Here is a 26611-nt window from a genome sequence, read left to right on the forward strand (position 1 = left end):
GAAATGAGCCAACACCTCTTTTGATGTGATCAATTCTTTGCTCTTCTGGAAAGCTCGTTTACATTCGTCATTCCACTTCCATGGTACCCCCGTTTGCAGTAGGGTGTTCAGTGGGTGTAGTACGGTAGGCAAATTTGGCAAGAACTTATGGTAGTAGTTCACCAGCCCGAGGAACGTCCTCAGTTGTGACACATTTTCCAGTGCTGGAGCCTTGACTACTGCCTCAATCTTTTCAGGGGACTTATGTAACCCCTCTTTATCAATAATGTGGCCACAATACGAGATCTGCTTCTGAAAAAACTCGCATTTGTGGCGATTAGCTCAGAGCCCATATTCCTTCAATCTAGTGAGCACCTGCTCCAGGTTGGCAAGGTGATCACTGTCATTTTCGCCCGTGACCAGGATGTCATCCAAATAACACTGGGTCCCTGGAATCCCTTGCAGGGCTTGATCCATTGCCCTCTGCCAAATAGCCGGAGCTGATGCTACCCCGAACACCAGCCGCTTGTATTGGTAGAGACCTTCATGAGTGTTGATCGTGAGGTACTCTTTTGAGGCTTCTTCTACCTCCATTTGCAGGTACGCCTGGGCCAGATCAATCTTAGTGAAGCGTTTCCCTCCAGATAGCGAGGCGAAAATATCTTCAATCCGCGGAAGCGGATATTGTACATTGTGAAGGACTGGGTTCACTGTCACCTTAAAGTCCCCACAGATGCGAACCTTCTTTGGTTCCCCAGGCGTATTACTCAACGACCTCTTCATTACAGGAACGATGGGTGTAGCCCACTCGCTCCAGTCCACTTTGGACAGTACTCCTGAACTTTCCAAACCTTCCAGCTCTGATTCGACGGCTGGGTCGCATAGGTACCGGTCTCTATTTTGATCATCGCTGTTATGCCTTTTAGTGTTCCGAGTCCCTCCTGGAACACTTCTTGTGCGTCAGTTAGCATTTTTGACAGTCGCCCAGGTGTGACGTCGTCATCCTTTTTCGCATCTACAGTCAGTGCTTGTATGGAATGCCAATCTAGCTGTATCTTTCGGATCCATTCACGTCCTAGTAGTGGTGGTCCTCCATCTGGCAATACATATAGGTCCATTTTTGGTGTTTCCTTGCCGTTATATATAACCTTCACCCTTATTTTTCCTTTGGGGTAGACTTTTTGCCCCGTGTACGTCTTCAAGACAATCGTTGTATCTCTCAAGGGTATATGTGAGAATAGCCACTTGTAGTCCCTTCGGTTTATGACTGTTAGGGCTGATCCTGTGTCCAATTCCATTTTCACTTGGACTCCTGCTATCTTGAGCATGACCCAGATAGTTTGGTGATCCTCCGTTTTGATCACATTATGTAGTTTCAGACAACCCAGCTCCTTGCTTCCAGAGTCTATGTCACTTTTCTGTTCATCTGAACTACTCTCCGTCACCTTATGTACCTTCTTGTACTTCTCCTGTGGAGATTTCTTGCTGCTGGTTTTCTTTCCCGACCTGCAGACTCTTGCTATGTGTCCTACTTTTCCACACTGTCTGCACATTTTGTCCTTGAACCAGCAATCATTATGGTCGTGTGTTGTTCTGCCGCAACGATAGCACTTCACTGTTCCGTATGACATTTCATTAGTGCCATATTCTTGCGGTCTCCGTTGTATCTCTGCAGCGCCCCGTGCTGCTGCTTCATGTGATACTGCAATGCTGAAAGCCTTGTCCAGTGTAAGATCCTTTTCTGATAGAAGCCGTTTCTGGGTTCCTTCACTTTGAAGCCCACACACAAACTTGTCCCTTAAAGTATCTGCTAGTCCCGTTCCAAACTGGCAGTGTTTCGATAGCTTGCACAGTTCCGTTAAACACTCAGCATTACTTTCATCTTTATGCTGGTTCCTTTTGTGAAACTTAAATCTTTCTGCTATCAGCAGCGGTGTGGGGTTTAACTGGTCCTGTAGGATTGACACTATGTTTTCAAAATCCTTTTCCACTGGCTTCTCTGGGGTTACTAGGTTTCGCCGTAAGCCATACGTTTTTGCACCCATTGAATTCAACAATACCAGCGCTTTCCTGTCATCTGGCACTTCATTCGCCTTGCAGTACACTTCTATGCATTCGACATATGTCGTCCAATCTTCGACTTCATTGTCGAACACTGTGACACTGCCACTCTTCGGCATCCCTGGGTGTGGTTAGACTGGCTCAAAATGGCATCTCCCGCGCTCTCCCTTCTTCCCCGCTGCGGCTCAAAATGGCGTCTCCCACGCTTTCCTTTCTTCCCCGCTGACGCTGCTTGGCCCTTGAACACCGGCTGCACTCTGCGCGTTTTCCTGCACGCCTCACTCTCCCGTTGACGCTGCTCGGCCCTTGAACACCGGCTGCACTCTGCGCGTTTTCCTGCGCGCCTCTCTCTCCCGTTGACGCTGCTCGGCCCTTGAACACCGGCTGCGCTCTGCTCTCTCTTGTTGACGCCGCTCGGTCCTGAACACCGGCTGCGCCCTGTGCGCTCTACCCTCTCTCTCCCCCCCGTCGACGTTGCTCGGCCTTTTTCTGTGCCGTCGGTTGGCTCTAGCCGCTGCTGTCCGGGAAGGGTCTGTGCAGTACCTGTTGCCAGCCCGTTTCGCTGGACCACCGTGAACTGGAGAACCAAGCCTGTCTCTCGACAGCCTCCCCTGCGATGCTCAAATCTCCACTGGATGACTGGGGGATTTCCCGTGGTCGACGCCCGTGCTTCTGGACTCGGCCTTCCTCCACTGTTCTCCCGGAGCGAATCCCTGGGAGGTGATGCAGAGTTGCAGGTAGGTTTGAATCTTCTCGTCGCCAATGTTAGATCCGTGTATCTTGATGTTGTGTCCTTCAATAATTACACAAGAGACTGCAGGGAACAATCAACAGGTGTTTACTGGATGAGGGTTACTCTAAAACTAACTATACAGATCCCTACTCAGGGTTTATAGACAGGTGTGGTCACTGCCGGTACTACAGTATACAGGAGCTGTAAAAAGTAGTTCTCCCCTTAAAGGTACATACACTACATGTGTACATTGTACTCCATGGAGCCACTGCCAGTGGAAAAGGATATTTAAAACATAGGCCCAGAAATTCCAGAACGGGGCTTGCAGCGCGTGCAAGCCCCGTATTTGCACTTACCCCGCGCTCGTGCCGATCAGCTTCTGGGACGCCTGAACTTGCAGAAATAGAAAGCACATTCCCGGGCAGCGTATGACGTCACGCCGCCCAGGAGTGCAGCCAGTGCGAAGCCAGGAGCGTGCAGTGTAAGTGAGACACGCCCCTTGAGGTCTCAGTTTCACTGGACACGCCCCCAATGTTTCTGTCAAGCTGCTAAGGATTTTTACATGCAAAGCAGCAGTTTAAATAGGTTTTTGGAAGTTTTTTGAAGATTTTGGTAACTTTTATAAACTTTTTTAAATGTTTACATTATTTGGAGTAATCTGAAGTAGTTTTAAAGAGAATTAAAGCAATTTAGAGACTTTTAAAAGCCCTAAAAGAATTTTTTTAATTCCATTTATTTATTTAGCAATGTCGTCATCATACGTGTCTTCACACTGTTCCCTTTGGGGAACTGTATGAAGTGGTGGAAGGATTTATGGCCATGATTAACGCTCATTCCGTGACCGTAACCATCTTTGAACCAGCCATTAGGGCGGTTAGCCCTATGGCGGGAGGGTTTTACGGGCTCCCACAAGCTATACAAGGAGGGGGGGCCACCCACACCCACGGATGCAAATATCCCACTGGATGTCAACCCAGAATTTAGAGCCGGAGCTCCGACTCCACTTGCCGGGACTGTCTGGAGCGGGGTTCGAAACCCTACCCTGATCTGGCCCAGCGGCGGGGATCCTACCGCTATGACAAAGGCCCAATCCAATTAGCAACGTGAAATGGCAGCATAGGGCTCCAGTCACGGGGAGGGAAAAGGCGCAGGAAACGTATGGGTGTCACCTTTTGTGCGGAGTGGGCCTTTTGCGTAGCAGTAAGCATCCCCGCCGCTGGGCCAGAAGGAGTAGGGTTTTGAACCCCACTCCAGACAGTCCCGGCAAGTGGAGTCGGAGCTCCAACTTTAAATTCTGGGTGGACATCCAGCGGGATACTTGCGTCCGTGGGTGTTGGTGGCCCCACCCCACTCAGATAGGTTGTGGGAGCCCGTAAAACCCTCCCGCCATAGGACTAACCACCCTAATGGTTGGTTCAAAGATGGTTACGGTCACGGAATGAGCGTTAATCACGGCCATAAATCCTTCCACCACTTCATACAGTTCCCCAAAGGGAACAGTGTGAGGATACGTACGATGGTGACCTCTTGCGCAATGCACCTCCTTGGACCCTCAGTCACAGATGCGAGGGGGCAAGTCGTGCAATTGTTAAATTTTTTATTTTATTGACATGTAAAATGTTGGCCCAGTAATTCCCTTCCAAATGCGCTAGTACGGTCGGGGTACTTACGCATCTGGCCGGATGAAATGCCGGTTTTCAGCATGCACAGTGCATGTGGGGAAAACCAGCATTTCCTGTCCTCTGAACGAAGGGGTTCAGAGGCAGAACGCGTGCGACTGCACAGGCAGCGCGTGCGCAGTATAATTCGCCGCTTTCATTAATGCTTTCAGTGAGGTCCAGTCATTACAACTTACACATGAAAAAAGCATGGGTACAGTTGCTCCAGAGGCTGCGGAGGAAGATATTTCTTATCGTGGAGCTTCTGAAAGTATGTATGTCTGTATATATTCCTTTGCGTGTTATGTATATATTCCTTTACTTATGTGTATGAATGTATTATTTAATTATGACTTTCAGAGAAAGTAACTTATTGGAAAATCATAATTAAAAATATACATTCATACACATTAGTAAAGGAATATAAAACATACATACATATACGTAAAGGAATATATGTGGACATACATACATAACTCATTCTCACATTCCATTCACACAGCCACAATTGCTCCTTCTACCTACCGTTATGAAAACCCGTTTAAAAAAAAAAAAATTAAAGTTTAAAACTTACTTAAAATTTCTTAAAATAACTTCCCTCCCTTTCCCAAACCTAAATATTGCATTTCATAAGCTCCTCCATGTGGTAAACCACTGTATTGTATATTGCCACCTCTGGGTGGCGCTGTGTATGGAGGCATGCCTCAGCTGACTCCACCCACCACTGTGTGGGTTTCGTTCAGACTTGTTCAGTCACTCACGAAGAAGCATGGTCTCTTCTTAGCTAATAAAAGCCTTATTCATCTCTTCTTTCGACTCATCATCTCTTCTTCGACTCATCACCTTTTATGAAGTAATTGATAAGCGTATCAATTTTATTAGCTAAAAGTTAAATGGCGACACCTGAGGAGCAACAACAGCAACGGATACAGCAGACATTGCTGAGAGCCCTCAGACCACCACGCCTGGACCTCGACCCTCAAGATGTGGGTGCGTCAGCCAAGTTTGAACACTGGCTGAGCTGCTTTGAATCCTTCCTCGCAATCTCACAGGTTACAGAGGAGGATCACAAACTGAAAATTTTGACCGCCCAGGTGAGCCATCAAGTATATATGCTAATCCGGGACTCTAATACGTACGTGGCGGCTCTCGAGCTACTAAAAGGGCAATATACGCGCCCAGTGAACACAATTTACGCCCGACACCTCTTGGGATCCCGCAGGCAGCAACCGGGAGAATCGGTAGGGGCATTTGCACGGGCGCTACTGGCACTCTGCAGAGACTGCGATTGTAAAGCGGTAACGGCTGTGGAGCACGCGCAGGGACTCGCCTGTGATGCCTTCGTCAGGGGCCTCCAGTCAGACCACACCCGGCAGAGACTGCTAGAAAGCAAGGAACCCGACCTGAAGACGGCCATTGCCCTTGCGCTCTCGTTAGAGGAGGCCCACCGAAACCTCGAGGCATACCCCCGTAACGGCGCCGAGACATGGCAATCGAAACCGTGGGACACGGGACCGCCGCCCCCGGCACCAACCGCTGCAGCGACCCAACCGAGACAGCAGCCTCCGGTAAGAACTGCTTCGATGCCCAGTAACCAGGCCCAAAAATGCTATTTCTGTGGCCAGTTAAAACATCCCAGAGCGCACTGCCCAGCTAAGACAGCTACCTGCTCGGGCTGCGGGAAGAAAGGCCATTACGCTAACGCCTGCAAGGGGAAGCCAGCCAGCAGCGCAGCGTGCGGGCCGTGGGAGCAGCCATCTTATCCGCCATTTTGTGTACCCCCGGCCGCATGGCATCCGCCGCCATCGTATCCAACGCACTCAACCGCCATTTCGTCACCGGAACCGACCACCGTCTCGGCGGATGACTATAGTGACTCACTAAGCCACATACTGGCCTCCGTGACGCTGGATCAAGGCCACCCTCACCATCTATCCAGCTCCATGATGGATATCGCGGTAAACGGCCGTGCCACCAGTTGCCTGATCGACAGCGGGAGCACAGAGAGTTTCGTCCACCCCGACACGGTACGTAGCCACTCCCTCACGATTCTGCCAACGCACCATCGCATTTCTATGGCGTCCAAGTCCCAGTCAATGGACATCAGCGGCTACTGTGTGGTGACCCTGTCAGTAGGGGGCACTGAATATCAAAAATTTAAACTGCTAGTCCTGCCCCGTCTTTGCGCTGCCGTCCTGCTAGGGTTGGATTTTCAGTGCCACCTTAAGAGTGTCACACTAGCATACGGTGGACCCCTCCCCCCACTCACAGTCTGCAACCAACAACTTTTAAATCGCCCGCTGCAAACCACCTGCAGCCTTTCCACATTAAAAGTCCCCCCCCTCCCCTGTTCGCTAACCTCACCCGCGACTGTAAACCCATCGCTACCAAAAGCAGGCGGTACAGTGCCGGGGACAGAGCTTTTATCAGCTCTGAGGTGGAGCGGCTCTTGAAGGAGGGCATTATCGAAGGTAGCACTAGCCCCTGGCGAGCCCAGGTTGTAGTCGTTAAAACCACTGCAAAACGCCGCATGGTAATCGACTACAGCCAAACCATAAACCGGTACACCCAGCTGGACGCGTACCCCCTCCCTCGCATATCTGATATGGTCAATCAGATTGCGCAATACAAAGTATTCTCCACCATCGACCTTAAGTCAGCGTACCACCAGCTGCCCATCCGCCATGAGGACCGCCAGTATACTGCCTTCGAGGCAAACGGCCGCCTCTACCACTTCCTTAGGGTCCCCTTCGGCGTCACCAACGGGGTTTCGGTCTTCCAAAGGGAGATGGACCGAATGGTTGACCAGAACGCGCTGCGGGCAACCTTCCCCTATTTGGATAACGTCACCATCTGCGGCCACGACCAGCAGGACCACGACGTTAATCTAGCAAATTTCCTCCGTACGGCCCAACGGCTGAACCTAACGTACAATAAGGAAAAATGTATGTTTCACACCAAGCGCCTGGCCATCCTCGGCTGCGTGGTGGAGAACGGAGTCATCGGGCCCGACCCCGACAGAATGCGCCCCCTAATGGAGCTACCCCTTCCCCACTGCCAAAAAGCACTGAAGAGATGCCTGGGGTTTTTCTCCTACTACGCCCAGTGGGTGCCCCTCTATGCAGACAAAGCCAGGCCCCTCATCAAAGCCACCTCCTTCCCCCTGACACCAGAGGCGTGTGCAGCCTTCACTCTTATCAAGAACGATATCGCGAAGGCCGCAATGCACGCGGTGGATGAGTCCATCCCCTTCCAAGTGGAGAGCGATGCCTCCAACTTCGCCCTAGCCGCGACCCTTAACCAGGCGGGCAGACCCGTGGCCTTTTTCTCAAGGACCCTCCAGGGCCCCGAGACGAGACACTCCTCCGTCAAAAAGGAGGCCCAGGCTATTGTAGAAGCGGTGCGTCACTGGAGGCATTACCTGGCCGGGAAACGATTTACCCTGCTCACTGACCAGCGTTCAGTAGCTTTTATGTTTAATAATAAGCAGAGGGGTAAAATCAAGAACGACAAGATCTTGAGGTGGAGAATCGAACTCTCCACCTACAATTATGATATCTTGTATCGGCCAGGGAAACTCAATGAGCCCCCAGATACCCTATCACGTGGTACATGCGCCAACGCGCAGAGTGATAGGCTGCAGTCCCTCCACAATGACCTCTGCCACCCGGGGGTCACCAGGTTTTTCCATTTTATCAAATCCCGTAACCTGCCCTACTCCATCGAGGAGGTCAGGACCATGACCAAGAGCTGCCAAATCTGCGCCGAGTGCAAACCGCACTTCTATAGGCCGGACAGAGCAAGCCTGATCAAGGCCACCCGCCCCTTCGAACGCCTGAGCGTCGATTTTAAAGGGCCCCTCCCCTCCGCTGACCGCAATGTGTACTTCCTCAACATAGTTGATGAGTACTCCCGTTTCCCCTTTGCCATCCCTTGCCCAGACATGACCAGTACCACGGTCATCAAGTGTCTGAATGACATCTTCGCTCTGTTCGGGTTCCCCAGCTATATACATAGCGACAGGGGCTCATCGTTCATGAGCGACGAACTTCGGCAGTACCTGTTAACAAGAGGTATCGCCACGAGCAGGACCACCAGTTACAACCCCCGGGGGAACGGCCAGGTGGAAAGGGAGAACGCGACGGTTTGGAAGGCAGTCCTCTTAGCACTAAAATCTAAGGGCCTTCCGACCTCCCGCTGGCAGGAGGTCCTCCCTGCAGCGCTTCACTCCATTCGGTCACTGCTTTGTACTGCCACTAATGCGACCCCTCATGAGAAAATGTTCGTTTTCCCCCGGAAGTCTACATCGGGAACCTCGCTACCGGCATGGTTGACCTCTCCTGGGCCCGTCCTACTGCGGAGGCACGTGAGGACGCATAAAACGGACCCCCTGGTCGAGCGGGTGCACCTCCTACACGCCAACCCCCAGTATGCCTGGGTGACATACCCAGACGGGCGGGAGGACACGGTCTCCATACGAGATCTCGCACCCTCGGGTACCCCTGAATTACCACCGTTATCCCCCTTACCACCGTTATCCCCCTTACCACTGTTATCCCCCACCACCCCTCCCAACCCAACCCCTGCAGACGGCATGCCAAAGCCCCAGGAATCTTCGCCAACCACCCAGACACCAGACCCGACGTCGGATGCTGCAACACCACCGCCGCCACCACGACGATCAGGACGTCAGACAAGGCCTCCTGATAGACTTAACTTGTAGTACCCTTCACCCCGCCGGACTTCACATTAAACAAGGGGTGAATGTGGTAAACCACTGTATTGTATATTGCCACCTCTGGGTGGTGCTGTGTATGGAGGCATGCCTCAGCTGACTCCACCCACCACTGTGTGGGTTTCGTTCAGACTTGTTCAGTCACTCACGAAGAAGCATGGTCTCTTCTTAGCTAATAAAAGCCTTATTCATCTCTTCTTTCGACTCATCATCTCTTCTTCGACTCATCACCTTTTATGAAGTAATTGATAAGCGTATCACTCCATAAAATATATCTCCTTCCCCAGCCAATGAACAACTTTACACTTGCTTTTTTCACGTGTAAGTTCTAGGGACTTACCCTCACTGAATCCATCAGTGAAATCTACAAAGTTCACTGCGCAAGCGCTGCCTGTGCAGTCGCACGCGCTGTGAATAGACCTCGGGTCTGGAAATGCCGGCGTTCCCCGCATGCGCTGTTCCTGCTGAACGCCGGCATTTCCAATGGCCAGATGCGTGAGTAACCCGACCGTACTCACGCTTCTGGCCTGGAATTTCTGGCCCATTGTGTCAATCCTACAGGACCACTTAAACCCCACACCACTGCCACTCTCTCGAGGCAGCGCCTCAGCAATCCGAGTACTCTGTTTGAGAACAGATTGCTGGACTGCTGTGATGCCCTGGAAGCCCCTTTGCACACTGGTATCCAGAGCCATGATGGCAGCAGTTTGAACTTGCATGGCCAGGGGTACAGTTGGTAGCATTTTCCATTTGAGGATGCATTCATTGATGTTGACAACTTCTATGAGATCTTTAAACTTCTTCCTGCGCAGTCTCAGCCATGGCTCAGTTGGTAGCACTCTCGCCTCTGAGTCAGAAGGTGTGGGTACAAGTGCAGTACTGAGGGAGTGCTACACTATCGGAGGTGCCGTCTTTCAGATGAGACATTAAATCAAGGCCCTGTCTGCTCTCTCAGGTGGATGTAAAAGATCCCATGGTACTAATTTGAAGAAGGGCAGAGGAGTTATCCCCGGTGTCCTGGCCAATATTTATCCCTCAATCAACATCACTAAAACAGATTATCTGGTCATTATCACATTGCTGTTTGTAGGAGCTTGCTGTGTGCAAATTGGCTGCCATGTTTCCTACATTACAACAGTGACTACATTTCAAAAGTAATTTATTGGCTGCATAGCACTTTGAGATGGTCTGCAAATCTTTCTTATTTTTCTTTGGCATTCTGGTCCGTGGGGCTAAACTCCTGGCATTGACCCACACCACTATCTCTTGCCACTGTGACGGTGCCAGTCAGTTCCTTTTCTAGCCTCTAGATGGCACCTTCACTTGTTTGGCCCTCTTTTTGTAGGACAAAAAATAAATTGAACAAATAAACTGTAACTAAAACTCTAATAAATCTTTAAATAAAGCTTAACAAATCAAATTAAAATCTTGTCGTTTAAACCAATTATGCACTCCAGTCCCCGCGGCGCCCACCGTTCACGGAAGTGCTCGAGCGCGCCGGCGGACACTGCGTGCTCCATCTCCAGGGCCACCCGGGCGCGAACATGGCCGCGGAAGCGAGGGAGGCAATCTGGCTGGATGACCCCCTCGGCCGCCCGCTGCCTGGACCAATTAATGGCTTTTTTTTGCCAGGCCCAGGAGCAGACCCACGAGGTGGTCCTCCAGCCTGCCCGCTCCCCTCCGCACCGGGTGACCGTAGATCAAGAGCGTGGGACTGAAGTGCAACCAAAAATCAAGGAGCAGCCCCTTCAAATAATGGAAGAGGGGCTGCAACCTCACACATTGAAAATAAACGTGGAATACGGACTCCTCCAGACTGCAGAACAAACAGGCGGTCTGGGTGTCCGTAAATCTATTTAACAATATATTGCACGGGACTGCTCCGTGCAACACCCTCTAGGCCAAGCCCCCAATAGAACAAGGGAGGACTCCCGCATAGAGAGCCCTCCATTGGGGACCTCCGCCTCCGCCGGAAGGCAAAACGGCACGCCACGGCGTGTCCGGACGGCAGGCGAAGATGACAAAGTGGAAGGTGTGCAGGAGCAGCCCGTACAGGAAACCCCTCCGTGCAGAATGAAAAGGCACGGAGGGCATCTCCTCGAGACGGCTCAAGTTGTGAGGCGCCGATCCCCGAGGGGAGTTTCGGGGCAGGGCGCCGAATTCCGTCCGAACGGGGGAAAGCTCGGACGGGATCGCCCCACGCGCTTGAGCCGCCTCGATACACCTCGTGGCGCCGGGGTGCAGCGTCGCTTTCACCGCCTCGATGGCATCGACCGCGAGCCGGACGTTGTCCCAGGACATGTGCCGTACCAACTCCTCCGGCGCCATCCAGCCCGCTCCTCCGCCATCGAGTAGGTCCCCGACTCTAGTCACCCTGCCAGGCACAGCCCTGCGTTCCGCCAGCCACCCGAACTCGCGGACGTGGAGGTGCGGATTCCTGAACAGCGGCTCCCGGAGGACAGCCGCCATTCCTGATGGGGGAGAGCTCCGCCTGGAGGCGACGTAGTTCCAAACCCATAGCAGTTCCTGGTAGAAGACAGGCAGCTCCCGCAGGCTGGCACGCCTGCCGCCCACTTCCAAAAACAGAAGCTGCATGTCGTAATTGAGGCCGTGCAGCTGGCGTAAAAAATACGTCGCCAGCGCACACCATCTCGGAGGATTCTCGACGTACAGGTATCTCTGCAGCGTCTGAAGACGGAAAGTCGCAGCCTGGGTGCGGAGGCACACCAACGCCTGACCGCCCTCCCTAAGCGGGAGACTCAGAACCGCGGCAGAGACCCAGTGCTTCCTTTCGTCCCAGAAGAAGTCGACGAGCTTCTTCTGTATCTTGGCGACAAACGCAGGGGGAGGGATCAAAGTGACGAACCGGTACCACAACATGGCGGCCACCAGTTGGTTTATGACCATCGCTCGACCCCTGTAGGACAACACTTGGAGCAATCCTGTCCAGCGTCCTAAGCGAGTGGTGACTTTGGCCTCCAACTCTTGCCAGTTCGCCGGCCAGGCGTCCTCGGCAGGGCTGAGGTAGACTCCCAAGTAGAGGAGGTGCGTGGTGCTCCAGGTGAAGGGCCTGAACTCCTCCGGCAGGGAGTCCATCCGCCACTGACCCACCAGGAGTCCAGAACATTTCTCCCAGTTGATCTTGGCGGAGGATGCGTCCGAGTAAATCTGCTGGCATTCCCGCATCCTCCGCAAGTCAGCGGGATCCGTGACCGTGAGGAGCACGTCATCGGCGTAAGCCGAGAGGACCACCTCCACGCCCGGCCCTTGCAGAGCCAGTCCCATCAACCTCTTCCGCAAGAGGCGCAGGAAAGGCTCTACGCAAACGGCATATAACTGGCCGGACATGGGGCATCCCTGACGCACCCCCCTCCCGAAGCGAAGGGGCACCGTCAAGGACCCGTTAACTTTAATCAGACACTCCGCGGCAGCGTACAGAAGTCGGATCCGGGCGACAAAATGCGTCCCGAACCCGAATGCGCGCAGAGTCCCGAAGAGATACTCGTGATCCACCATGTCGAACGCCTTCTCCTGATCCAGGGAAAGGAAGGCGACCGACAGACCAGCCCTCTGGGAATGGTGGACCAGGTCCCGGACCAGATGGATGTTATCATGGATGGTCCAGCCCGGGACCGTGTAGGACTGGTCGGGGTGGATCATGTGGGCCAGCACGGCACCTAGGCGAGCAGACATAGCCCTGGCAAAGATTTTATAGTCCGTGCTGAGGAGGGAGACCGGGCGCCAGTTTTTAAGGAGGCGGAGATCACCCCTCTTAGGCAGCAGGACAATAACCGCCCTGCGCCAAGAGAGCGGCATCTCCCCGGTCGCCAGACATTCCCCCAGGACCCGCGCGTAGTCGCCCCCCAAGACGTCCCAGAACACCCTGTGGAACTCCACGGTCAGCCCGTCCAGCCCCGGGGACTTTCCCCTAGAGAGCTGGCGGAGGGCGCCGGTCAGCTCCTCCAGACTCAGAGGAGCGTCCAATTTTTTGGCGTCCTCCAGGCCGACCTTCGGCAGGTCCTCCCACAAAACTCCGCACGCATCCTCGCTGGACGGATCCGGAGAGAACAGAGCCCCGTAATAGACGCGGGTCTCCGCGCGGATTCCCTCCGGATCCGAGACCAGAGATCCGTCGTCGGCCAGCAGCTCCAAGAGCTGCTTACGGACCCCCCGTCTTTTTTCCAGCGAGTAGAAGAAGGGGGAGCCGCAGTCCAGGTCCCGCAGGAACTGGATCCGCGACCTCACGTACGCGCCTCGGGACCCGACAAGCTGCAGGTCCTTCAGCGCGCTCTTCTTCTCTTCGTACACCATCCGCAGGGCCGGGTCCTCGAAGACTTGACCGAGACGGGATTCCAGGCGAGCACCTCCTTCTCCAACTGCCCGACCCGGGCCTCCCGCCTCTTGGTCGACCCCTTCGCGTACTCCTGACAGAAGAGACGGATGTGAGCCTTGCCCACATCCCACCATAGCCTCAAGGAGGGGAAGCCCCCCCGCTTCCTTCTCCAGCCGGCCCAGAACCGACTAAACGAATCCCGGAACTGTGCGTCCTCCAGCAGCAGGTTGTTAAAGTGCCAATACGTGGACCCCCCCCGTGCGCGCAGCGGAACGAGCTCCGCCCACACCAGGTGGTGGTCCGTGCATGGCACTGGCCGCATGGAAGCCGCCGGAACGCAGGAGACGTATGCCCGGGAAATGTAAAGGCGGTCGATCCTGGATGCTCCTCTCCCAGACCTCACGCAAGTGAAGGCGCTGGAGTCGGGATGGAGATTTCGCCAGACGTCCACCAAGTCGAGGGACCCGACCAGGTCCCTCAACTTCTCCATCGCCGCCGGGCATGCCAGGGTGCCCATGCGGTCCCTTGCCTCGAGGGTACAATTAAAATCCCCCCCGAGGATGACGCACTCGCCCGCGTCGATGGAGCCCAGAAGAGTGGACACTTCTTCAAAGAAGCGCGCTTGCTGCGCACCGGCCCCAGGGGCGTACACGTTCACTAGATGGAGCGGCACGCCCCCCAGGCGAACAGTGACCTGGAGCAAACGGCCCGGCACGAGCTCCTTGACCCCCAAGATCTCCAGCTGAAAATGCGGGGCCAGCAAGATAGCCACCCCACTGGAAACACTGGAGAGGTGACTCATGCTGACCCCGACTTGCCATTCCAGGAGCCACGTGGCCTCGTCTCCCGGAACGGTGTGGGTTTCTTGCAGGAAGCACACCGCATACTTCCCGTCCCGAAGGACCGAAAAGTTATTAAATCTGCGGCTAGCTTCCCTGCTGCCGTTGATGTTGAGGCTGGCTATGGTTATCTTCATCTCAGAAGCATAGAACAATCTCTACTTATATCTAACGGGGGAAGGGAGAGCGGCCGCTAGTCAACCACCACTCCCTTAGCAGCCCAGTGAGGAAGGACCGGAGCTGACGCAGCCTGGGCGGGTTCACTCCCGCGCCCGCGTCCATGGCTTTGACGGCGGTGCGGGCCGACCCGACGAGCAGCGCCAGGTCCGGCCATCTGTCAAGGGCCACCCGAATCCTGTGACGACCCTGGCACGTGGCCACAAAGTCCCGGAGTTCCTCGATGGGAATGAGGGGGGTCCCGGCGAGGGACGGGAGGTCATCCATCGCCTCATCGGCGATGGAATCCCAGTCGTCCTCCGCCCCCACCACCGAGTCCCCGTCCTCCTCCGGGGGGTCGCCACCGACGGCCGACCCGTCCGTCACGCAGAGCGCAGTGAACGGCTCGGCCGCAACGGCCGGCCCCGGCTCCGCCCGGATCCCACCCCCAGGATCGGTGGCGGAGGATTCCTCCCTGGGCTCCTGCAGGGGCGCCGGGCCAGAAGCCGGCGGCGGTTCGGAGCCCCCCTCCGCCCCAGGCGCCGGAATGACCGGAGAGACCGGAGAATATGTAAATCCGATCTCCTCCAAGTCGCCCGGCGCCAGAGACACAGACAGAGGGCCTTCCTCTACCGCGCCACCGGCCTCTGACCCAGCAGAAGGGGTATTTCTCGTAAAATCCTCGACGAGGTCGAGCAGCACCTAGGAAATATCCGGGCTGCTTTGGGCGAGCTCATCTTCCGCGAGCTCGCCCGACCCAGACTCCAAGCCGCCCGACTCATCGAGGGGTAACGCCACCGAAAGGGGATCGATCTCAGCCGCGGGTTGTTCCGCGACCCCCCCCCCACGGGCAGGGTCTCGTCCCCATCCCCGGGAGGCACGAGCTGGGCAGACACCTCTGCCTCAGCCTCCCCAGGGACAGGCGACCCCTGCCGATCGCTTACGATGGTGACAGCGGTGGGGTGGGGCGCAGTACCCGCGGCGGGCGACGACTCCCCCTGACCGGAGGGACCTTTCTCCTCCTGGTCCTCCTCCTCCTCCTGGGGGTCGCACCTTCTTTTTAAAGTGGAGGGATAGGGGGAGACCTCCATTTCTGCAGGGGCCTCCCCTGCTCCCTCCGGTGGAGCAGGTTCGTCGGGCCCCTCGGGCCCGAGCCCGGCCGCAGGTTCTGGCGCTCCCGCCTCGGCAGTCGCGGCCACAGGCTCGGGCACGAGGTCCCCCCCACTGTCGCCCCCCGCGACCAACGCGGCAATGCTCTCGGGCGTCAGGGGCTCCATGTCATGGGACACACCCTCCACGGGGGGACCCGCCCTACGGTGTTTATTTTTCCCCCGCGCCTTCCTCCCGACCGGACACACTTCCTCCCCCTCGCCGGAGGCCTGGATGGCATCGACCTCCAATGACGACCGCACCCTGATAGTATTTGTTTGGGGGGGGGCACGGCCAGTCCCTGGGGGAGGAGCGGCGGCGGCGCCAGCCTCGGCCACGCCAGACGACCTGGCGACCTTGGAGCCACGGCAGCTTTTTCGTACATGCCCCACCTCCTTGCAGGCGTGGCACCACACGCCGTCCGTCGTCCAGAAGACGCGGTGAAGGGTCCCCTCATGGAGGACCGAAAAAGCCCCGTCAGTCTCACCCTCCCGCGCCAGCTGAACAAAGGCCTGGCGCCGGAAGGAGAAGACATGGCGAAGGCTGGCTTCCCGGAATCCGAGCGGGATCGGCGTGATCCCCGACCTCACCTCCCCAAGTTGGAGCAAGTGGGGGAGGAGGAGCTCACTCGAGACGTAGGGTGGGACGTTCGATAACACGACCCTCTGCGTGGTGGCCTCTAGAGGGTCCACCGGCAGGAAGGTCCCGCCCACGGTGAGCCCCTTGGTGATGGCCAGGGCCACCGCCCGCTCCGACTCCAGGAAGAACACAGCCTTCCCATACATTTTTGAGGCGGCGAGTATGGCTGGAGGGCCGACAACCCCAGCCATGGCCCTCACGCACGCCTCGATGGTCATGTTGGGGTGGGTGTAGCTCTTCACCCCAAGCTTCTTTGTTATCAGTCGGAACGGCGACGGGGCAGCAGCAGAAGCGGGAGTAGCCGTGGCTTTGGTCGCCACCGCCGCATAAGTTCTTGCTGGCCCCGTCACCGCCGCAGATGTGGACGCCATAGTGGGGTGGTTCTTTAAAGAGCTACACACACCCCAAGTCACAGGCCTGAAGGTGTTAATGGCCTTGGTAAAAGTCTTCCCTTGAGCAGAGGGAGTGTAAAGTAACTGGCCCGCCTCTCCCCCTGATGGAATTAATTGGGAGAGGGGCCTTTCTTCCCTCTGCTCAAGTGGCAATTAGTAGATTTAAAGGGGAGGTGCCTTTCCAGAGAGGCAAAGAGAGGAAAAAGAGAGAGAGAGAGGGGTGGGTGGGAAGGAGGGGGGCCGCAAAGGCAGGGTCCTCACTCAAGGTGGTATTCGATGGGTGGGTGTCGGCAGGGTGCACTCCCCGATGGAAAAACAAAGTCTTAGGCAGATGGTCTTCGGGCAGGGGGAGAAGATGTCTTCGCCTGGGGAGGCTGGAGAAAGCCCAGGCTCAGCCCCACACCAGGTCTTCTCACTGCAAGGGAAAAGGCTTCACCTGGGCAGGCTCCAGCCAACCCAGGCCAGGCTTTCCGGCCCGTCTTCTTTCCTCCCCCCGCCTAGAATGCAAAGTCTTTAGGGGAATGCACAAAAGACACCCACCTGCAGATGTTGAAAGATGCAGCAGCTCCTCCCCTCCTTCCAAGTTGGAGCCGAGTGGTATTCCTCTCCCCTCTCTCCCTCTCCTGGACCGGAGGCCAAATTGGGAGGCAGTGATGGAAGGCCTCTCCAGTTGTAATACTGGCCTCCTCCTCTGTCCTCTACTCCTCCCTCTCCAGGCACCTCGGTAGATGTAGGTGGTTGTAGATGGATGGTTGCTGGTAGTGGTGGCCTGGGGTCACTCCTTCCCCTCCACTCCCAGGCCAAGGCGACCACCACCTCCCACACAGCAGCAGCAGCAGCACAACCTGCTCCACTGAGAGCAAGGTCCAGAATGAGCTTGTGAGGGTGCCAGTCAGTTCCTTCTCTAGCCTCTAGATGGCACCTTCACTTGTTTGGCCCTCTTTTTGTAAGACCAAAATAAATTAAACAAATAAACTGTAACTAAAACTCTAATAAATCTTTAAATAAAACTTAACAAATCAAATAAAAATTTGGTTGTTTAAACCAATTATGCACTCCAGTCCCCGCGGCGCCCACCGGTCACGAAAGTGCTCGAGCGCGCCGGCGGACACCGCGTGCTCCATCCCCAGGGCCACCCGGGCGCGAACATGGCCGCGGAAGCGAGGGAGGCAATCTGGCTGGATGACCCCCTCGGCCGCCCGCTGCCTGGACCAATTAATGGCTTTTTTTGCCAGGCCCAGGAGCAGACCCACGAGGAGGTCCTCCAGCCTGCCCGCTCCCCTCCGCACCGGGTGACCGTAGATCAAGAGCGTGGGACTGAAGTGCAACCAAAAATCAAGGAGCAGCCCCTTCAAATAATGGAAGAGGGGCTGCAACCTCACACATTGAACATAAACGTGGAACACGGACTCCTCCAGACCGCAAAACAAACAGGCGGTCTGGGTGTCCGTGAACCTATTTAACAATATATTGCACGGGACTGCTCCGTGCAACACCCTCCAGGCCAAGTCCCCAATAGAACAAGGGAGGACTCCCGCATAGAGAGCCCTCCATTGGGGACCTCCGCCTCCGCCGGAAGGCAAAACGGCACGCCACGGCGTGACCGGACGGCAGGCGAAGATGACAAAGTGGAAGGTGTGCAGGAGCAGCCCGTACAGGAAACCCCTCCGTGCAGAATGAAAAGGCACGGAGGGCATCTCCTCGAGACGGCTCAAGTTGTGAGGCGCCGATCCCCGAGGGGAGTTTTGGGGCAGGGCGCCGATAAGGAATTCCGTCCGAACGGGGGAAAGCTCGGACGGGATCGCCCCACGTGCTTGAGCCGCCTCGATACACCTCGTGGCGCCGGGGTGCAGCGTCGCTTTCACCGCCTCGATGGCATCGACCGCGAGCCGGACGTTGTCCCAAGACATGCACCGCGCCAACTCCTCCGGCGCCATCCAGCCCGCTCCTCCGCCATCGAGTAGGTCCCCGACTCTAGTCACCCTGCCAGGCACAGCCCTGCGTTCCGCCAGCCACCCGAACTCGCGGACGTGAAGGTGCGGATTCCTGAACAGCGGCTCCCGGAGGACAGCTGCCATTCCTGACGGGGGAGAGCTCCGCCTGGAGGCGACGTAGTTCCAAACCCATAGCAGTTCCTGGTAGAAGACAGGCAGCTCCCGCAGGCTGGCACGCCTGCCGCCCACTTCCAAAAACAGAAGCTGCATGTCGTAATTGAGGCCGTGCAGCTGGCGGAAAAAATACGTCGCCAGCGCACACCATCTCGGAGGATTCTCGACGTACAGGTATCTCTTCAGCGTCTGAAGACGGAAAGTTGCAGCCTGGGTGCGGAGGCACACCAACGCCTGACCGCCCTCCCTAAGCGGGAGACTCAGAACCGCGGCAGAGACCCAGTGCTTCCTTTTGTCCCAGAAGAAGTCGACGAGCTTCTTCTGTATCTTGGTGACAAACGCAGGGGGAGGGATCAAAGTGACGAACCGGTACCACAACATGGCGGCCACCAGTTGGTTTGTGACCATCGCTCGCCCCCTGTAGGACAACACTCGGAGCAATCCTGTCCAGCGTCCTAAGCGAGCGGTGACTTTGGCCTCCAACTCTTGCCAGTTCGCCGGCCAGGCGTCCTCGGCAGGGCTGAGGTAGACTCCCAAGTAGAGGAGGTGCGTGGTGCTCCAGGCAAAGGGCCTGAACTCCTCCGGCAGGGAGTCCACCCGCCACTGACCCACCAGGAGTCCAGAACATTTCTCCCAATTGATCTTGGCGGAGGATGCGTCCGAGTAAATCTGCTGGCACTCCCGCATCCTCCGCAAGTCAGCGGGATCCGTGACCATGAGGAGCACGTCATCGGCGTAAGCCGAGAGGACCACCTCCACGCCTGGCCCTTGCAGAGCCAGTCCCGTCAACCTCTTCCGCAAGAGGCGCAGGAAAGGCTCTACGCAAACGGCATATAACTGGCCGGACATGGGGCATCCCTGACGCACCCCCCTCCCGAAGCGAAGGGACGCCGTCAAGGACCCGTTAACTTTAATCAGACACTCCGCGGCAGCGTACAGAAGTCGGATCCGGGCGACAAAATGCGTCCCGAACCCGAATGCGCGCAGAGTCCCAAAGAGATACTCGTGATCCACCCTGTCGAACGCCTTCTCCTGATCCAGGGAAAGGAAGGCGACCGACAGACCAGCCCTCTGGGAATGGTGGACCAGGTCCCAGACCAGATGGATGTTATCATGGATGGTCCGGCCCGGGACCGTGTAGGACTGGTCAGGGTGGATCATGTGGGCCAGCACGCGCCTAGGCGAGCAGACATAGCCCTGGCAAAAATTTTATAGTCCGTGCTGAGGAGGGACACCGGGCGCCAGTTTTTAAGGAGGCGGAGATCACCCCTCTTAGGCAGCAGGACAATTACCACCCTGCGCCAAGAGAGGGGCATCTCCCCGGTCGCCAGACTTTCCCCCAGGACCCGCGCGTAGTCGCCCCCCAAGACGTCCCAGAACGCCCTGTGGAACTCCACGGTCAGACCGTCCAGCCCCGGGGACTTTCCCCTAGAGAGCTGGCGGGGGGCGCCGGTCAGCTCCTCCAGACTCAGAGGAGCGTCCAATTTTTCGGCGTCCTCCAGGCCGACCTTCGGCAGGTCCTCCCACAAAACTCCGCGCGCATCCTCGCTGGACGGATCCGGAGAGAACAGAGCCCCGTAATAGGCGCGGGTCTCCGCCAGGATTCCATCCGGATCCGAGACCAGAGATCCGTCGTCGGCCAGCAGCTCCAAGAGCTGCTTACGGACCCCCCGTCTTTTTTCCAGCGAGTAGAAGCAGGGGGAGCCGCGGTCCAGGTCCCGCAGGAACTGGATCCGCGACCTCACGTACGCGCCTCGGGACCCGACGAGCTGCAGGTCCTTCAGCGCGCCCTTCTTCTCTTCGTACACCGTCTGCAGGGCCGGGTCCTCGAAGACTTGACCAAGACGGGACTCCAGGTCGAGCACCTCCTTCTCCAACTGCCCGACCCGGGCCTCCCGCCTCTTGGTCGACCCCTTCGCGTACTCCTGACAGAAGAGACGGATGTGAGCCTTGCCCACATCCCACCATAGCCTCAAGGAGGGGAAACACCCCCGCTTCCTTCTCCAGCCGGCCCAGAACCGACTAAACGAATCCCGGAACCGTGCGTCCTCCAGCAGCAGGTTGTTAAAGTGCCAATACGCGGACCCACCCCGTGCGCGCAGCGGAACGAGTTCCGCCCACACCAGGTGGTGGTCCATGCACGGCACCAGCCGCATGGAAGCCGCCGGAACGCAGGAGACGTATGCCCGGGAAATGTAGAGGCGGTCGATCCTGGACGCTCCTCTCCCAGACCTCACGCAAGTGAAGGCGCTGGAGTCGGGATGGAGATTTCGCCAGACGTCCACCAAGTCGAGGGACCCGACCGGGTCCTTCAACTTCTCCATCGCCGCCGGGCATGGCAGGGTGCCCATGCGGTCCCTCGCCTCGAGGGTACAATTAAAATCCCCCCCGAGGATGACGCACTCGCCCGCGTCGATGGAGCCCAGAAGAGTGGACACTTCTTCAAAGAAGCGCGCTTGCTGCGCACCGTCCCCAGGGGCGTACACGTTCACTAGATGGAGCGGCACGCCCCCCAGGTGAACAGTGACCTGGAGCAAGCGGCCCGGCACGAGCTCCTTGACCCCCAAGATCTCCGGCTGAAAATGCGGGGCCAGCAAGATAGCCACCCCACTGGAAACACTGGAGAGGTGACTCATGCTGACCCCTCCTTGCCACTCCAGGAGCTACGTGGCCTCGTCTCCCGGAACGGTGTGGGTTTCTTGCAGGAAGCACACCGCATACTTCCCATCCCGAAGGACCGAAAAGTTATTAAATCTGCGGCTAGCTTCCCTGCTGCCGTTGATGTTGAGGCTGGCTATGGTTATCTTCATTTCAGAAGCATAATCCACCCTCTACTTAAGACTAACGGGGGAAGGGAGAGGGCGGCCGCTAGTCAACCGCCACTCCCTTAGCAGCCCAGTGAGGAATGACCGGAGCCGACGCCGCACGAGCGGGCTCTCTCCCGCGCCCGCGTCCATGGCTTTGACGGCGGTGCGGGCCGACCCAAGGAGCAGCGCCAGGTCCGGCCATCTGTCAAGGGCCACACGAATCCTGTGACGACCCTGGCACGTGGCCACAAAGTCCCGGAGTTCCTCAATGGGAATGAGGGGGGTCCCGGCGAGGGATGGGAGGTCATCCATTGCCTCATCGGCGATGGAATCCCAGTCGTCCTCCGCCCCCACCACCGAGTCCCCGTCCTCCTCCGGGGGGTTGCCACCAGCGGCCAACCCGTCCGTCACGCAGAGCGCAGTGAACGGCTCGGCCGCAACGGCCGGCCCCGCCTCCGCCCGGATCCCACCCCCAGGATCGGTGGCGGAGGATTCCTCCAGGGGCTCCTGCAGGGGCACCGGGCCAGAAGACGGCGGCGGTTCGGAGCCCCCCTCCGCCCCGGGCGCCGGAACGACTGGAGAGATCGGAGAGACCGGAGAATATGTAAATCCGATCTCCTCCAAGTCGCCCGGCGCCAGAGACACAGACAGAGGGCCCTCCGCTACCGCGCCACCGGCCTCTGACCCAGCAGAAGGGGTATTTCAAGTAAAATCCTCGACGAGGTCGAGCAGCACCTGGGAAAAGTCCGGGCCGCTTTGGGCGAGCTCATCTTCCGCGAGCTCGCCCGACCCAGACTCCAAGCCGCCCGACTCGTCGAGGGGTAACGCCACCGAAAGGGGATCGATCTCGGCCGCGGGTTGTTCCGCGACCCCCCCCACGGGCAGGGTCTCGTCCCCATCCCCGGGAGGCACGAGCTGGGCAGACACCTCTGCCTCAGCCTCCCCAGGGATGTGCGAACCCTGCCGATCACTTACGATGGTGACAGCGGTGGGGTGGGGCGCAGTACCCGCGGCGGGCGACGACTCCCCCTGACCGGAGGGACCTTCCTCCTCCCGGTCCTCCTCCTCATCCTGGGGGTCGCGCCTTCTTTTTAAAGTGGAGGGATAGGGGGAGACCTCCATTTCTGCAGGGGCCTCCCCTGCTCCCTCCAGTGGAGCAGGTTCGTCGGGTCCCTCGGGCCCAAGCCCGGCCGCAGGTTCTGGCGCTTCCGCCTCGGCGGTCGCGGCCACAGGCTCGGGCACGAGGCCCCTCCCACTCTTGCCCCCGCGATCAACGCGGCAATGCTCTCGGGCGTCAGGGGCTCCATGTCATGGGGCACGCCCTCCATGGGGGGACCCGCCCTACGGTGTTTATTTTTCCCCCGCGCCTTCCTCCCGACCGGACACACTTCCTCCCCCTCGCCGGGGGCCTGGATGGCATCGACCTCCGACGACGACCGCACCCCGGTAGTATTTGTTTGGGGGGGGGCACGGCCAGACCCGGGGGGAGGAGCGGCGGCGGCGCCAGCCTCAGCCACGCCAGACGACCTGGCGGCCTTGGAGGCGGGGCAGTTATTTCGTACATGCCCCACCTCCTTGCAGGCGTGGCACCGCACGCCGTCCGTCATCCAGAAGACGCGGTGAAGGGTCCCCTCATGGAGGACCGAAAAAGCCCCGTCAGTCTCACCCTCCCGCGCCAGCTGAACAAAGGCCTGGCGCCGGAAGGAGAAGACATGGCGAAGGCTGGCATCCCGGAATCCGAGCGGGATCGGCGTGATGCCCGACCTCACCTCCCCAAGTTGGAGCAAGTGGGGGAGGAGGAGCTCGCTCGAGACGTAGGGCGGGACGTTCGATAACACGACCCTCTGCGCGGTGGCCTCTAGAGGGTCCACCGGCAGGAAGGTCCCGCCCACGGTGAGCCCCTTGGTGATGGCCAGGGCCGCCGCCCGCTCCAACTCCAGGAAGAACACAGCCTTCCCATACATTTTCGAGGCGGCGAGTATGGCTGGAGGGCCGACAACCCCAGCCATGGCCCTCACGCACGCCTCGATGGTCATGTTGGGGTGGGTGTAGCTCTTCACCCCAAGCTTCTTTGTTATCAGTCGGAACGGCGACGGGGCAGCAGCAGAAGCGGGAGCAGCCGTGGCTTTGGCCGTCGCTGCCGCATAAGTCACTGCTGGCCCCGTCACCGCCGTAGATGTGGACGCCATAGTGGGGTGGTTCTTTAAAGAGCCACACACACCCCAAGTCACAGGCCTGAAGATGTTAATGGCCTTGGTAAAAAAAGTCTTCCCTTGAGCAGAGGGAGTGTAAAGTAACTGGCCCACCTCTCCCCCTGATGGAATTAATTGGGAGAGGGGCCTTTCTTCCCTCTGCTCAAGTGGCAATTAGTAGATTTAAAGAAGGTGCCTTTCCAGAGAGGCAAAGCGAGGACAAAGAGAGAGAGAGAGGGGGGGTGGGAAGGAGGGGGGGCCGCAAAGGCAGGGTCCCCACTCAAGGTGGTATTCTGTGGGTGGGTGTCGGCAGGGTGCACTCCCCGATGGAAAAACAAAGTCTTAGGCAGATGGTCTTCGGGCAGGGGGAGAAGATGTCTTCGCCTGGGGAGGCTGGAGAAAGCCCAGGCTCAGCCCCACACCAGGTCTTCTCACTGTAAGGGAAAAGGCTTCACCTGGGCAGGCTCCAGCCAACCCAGGCCAGGCTTTCCGGCCCGTCTTCTTTCCTCCCCCCGCCTAGAATGCAAAGTCTTTAGGGGAATGCATAAAGGACACCCACCTGCAGATGTTAAAGGATGCAGCTCCTCCCCTCCTTCCAAGTTGGAGCTGAGTGGTATTCCTCTCCCCTCTCTCCCTCTCCTGGACTGGAGGCCAAATTGGGAGGCAGTGATGGAAGGCCTCTCCAAGTGTAATGCTGGCCTCCTCCTCTGTCCTCTCCTCCACTCTCCCCAGGCACCTCGGTAGATGTAGATGGTTGTAGATGGTTGTAGGTTGCTGGTAGTGGTGGCCTGGGGTCACTCCTTCCCCTCCACTCCCAGGCCAAGGCGACCACCACCTCCTACACAGCAGCAGCAGCAGCAGCAGCACAACCTGCTCCACTGAGAGCAAGGTCTAGACTGAGGTTGTGTGACGGTGCCAGTCAGTTCCTTTTCTAGCCTCTAGATGGCACCTTCACTTGTTTGGCTCTCGCCCTTTGTTAATTGTTCCTAGCCTCCTGTGTTAATTCTTAACGGCCTGTTAGCTGTTCATGGGTTGCACCTGGTTTTCTTGGTATATAAGTTCTGTGGTTGCTTCCTTCCTTGCTCAGTCCTAACCGGGGATCCGGGGACTAGCCTTTGCTCTGTGGCTCCTGGCTTTGACTAGCTGGGTGCCATGGTTCTCTCGAGTTCTGTATTTAAGATGTAACTAACTCTGTGTTCTTGTTGTTCTTAGTCTTGATAAGGTGCTGGCTGGACTAGCGTGTTGCCATGCTGGCGCTTGTCTTGAGCTTTGTATTGAGAAGCCTGTTACCCCTGCGGCAGCACCTCATGATAGCTTGTCTCAAGTCTCGTCTCGGCAAGCTGGTTGCGCTTGTGGTAAGCTTATCCCAGCTCAGTATGGACAAGTATGTTGCCTCATGGAAGCTGTCCTGGGTTCCTATTCTTGACTAGCCGTTTTGTAACTTGTCTCGAGTTCTATGTATATTGTTCTTCTCTCGAGTTCTATGTATGATGTGGTGTTCCTGTCTCGAGTTCTTACGTATGCTGTTGTGTTCCTTGTATGAATCTAGTTACGTGTGAATCTAGTTAAGTAATGAATAAAGTACTGTTCCTTAAGATTGTATACCTGCCTCTAGCCTGGTTTCTGCACTTGGGTCCAGAACCTACCTTGCCCGGAGAGCACGGCCCCGTATCTACACGGCCCCGTGGCTCCCCAACCCTGACAGTAGGACTGAGCCATACATGGACCCAGTAGAAACCAACCGGCTAAGGTTTGAAACTCTCGAGTTAATTTTCGAGTTCTCTTGGGCAATATTCAGTTCTCCTTGGAAGGAGACCCCCACTGTGTTAAGTTTTCGAGTGTACTTTCAAGTCTTGTGTTAAATTTTCGAGTGAATTTTTGAGCCTCCTGTGTTAAATTTTCGAGTGAATTTTCAAGTCTCTTGTGTTAAAATTTCAAGTAAAACTTTCGAGTCTCCTGGGCCTTCATAGTGTTAAATTTTCGAGTGAACTTTCAAGTCTCTTGGGCCTTCATTGTGTTAAAATTTCGAGTGAACTTTCAAGTTTCCTGGGCCTTTGCTGTGTTATATTTTCAAGTCAAACTCTCAAGCTTCTTGGGCCTCTACTGTTAGACCCCCAAGTAGACTCTCAAGCTGCTTGGGCCTCTACTGTTAGACCCCCAAGTCAACTCTCAAGCTTCTTGGGCCTCTACTGTTAGACCCCCAAGTAAATTCTCAAGCTTCCTGGGCCTCTACCGTGTTAAACCCCAAGTAAGTTCTCAAGCTTCCTGGGCCTCCCGTTGTGTTAAACTTTCAAGTCCGCTTTCAAGTTCTCCTAGAAAAGTTAGGTTTTCAAGTTCTCCTGGGCAAATTAAGTTTTCAAGTTCTCCTGGGCAAGTTAAGTTTTCAAGTTCCTCTGGACAAGTTAAATTTTCGAGTTTTCCTGGGCAAGGTAAACTCTCAAGTTCTTCTGGACAAGTTAAATTTTTGAGCTCTCCTGGATAGGAATATTTTCGAGTTCTTCTGGACAAATGAAACTTTCGAGCTCTACTGGATAAGACATTCTTGAGTTCTCCTGGACAATTAAATTCTCAAGCTCTCCTGGACAAGTTAAATTCTCGAGTCTTCGTCCTTCTTGCATCCCTTCGGAATATAGTCCATTGAGCGTGCTAACTCTGGAGAAACGATGGCTCCGTTGCTTACCAAGATTTTGGTCAGATGATCGCCACGACATGTCTCTGCCGCTAGTGGATGAAGAGGATGATTCTGTCTTGAGATTTCTGAACATCTGCAGTTTGTGAACAGTTGGAATGGGGAATATCATTGCTTGAAAAGTTAAGAAGAACGCCCTGT

Source organism: Somniosus microcephalus, chromosome 1 (genome assembly GCF_052327205.1).
Source record: "Somniosus microcephalus isolate GS21.2 chromosome 1, FLI_Smic_1.0, whole genome shotgun sequence".
Taxonomy (NCBI): domain Eukaryota; kingdom Metazoa; phylum Chordata; class Chondrichthyes; order Squaliformes; family Somniosidae; genus Somniosus; species Somniosus microcephalus.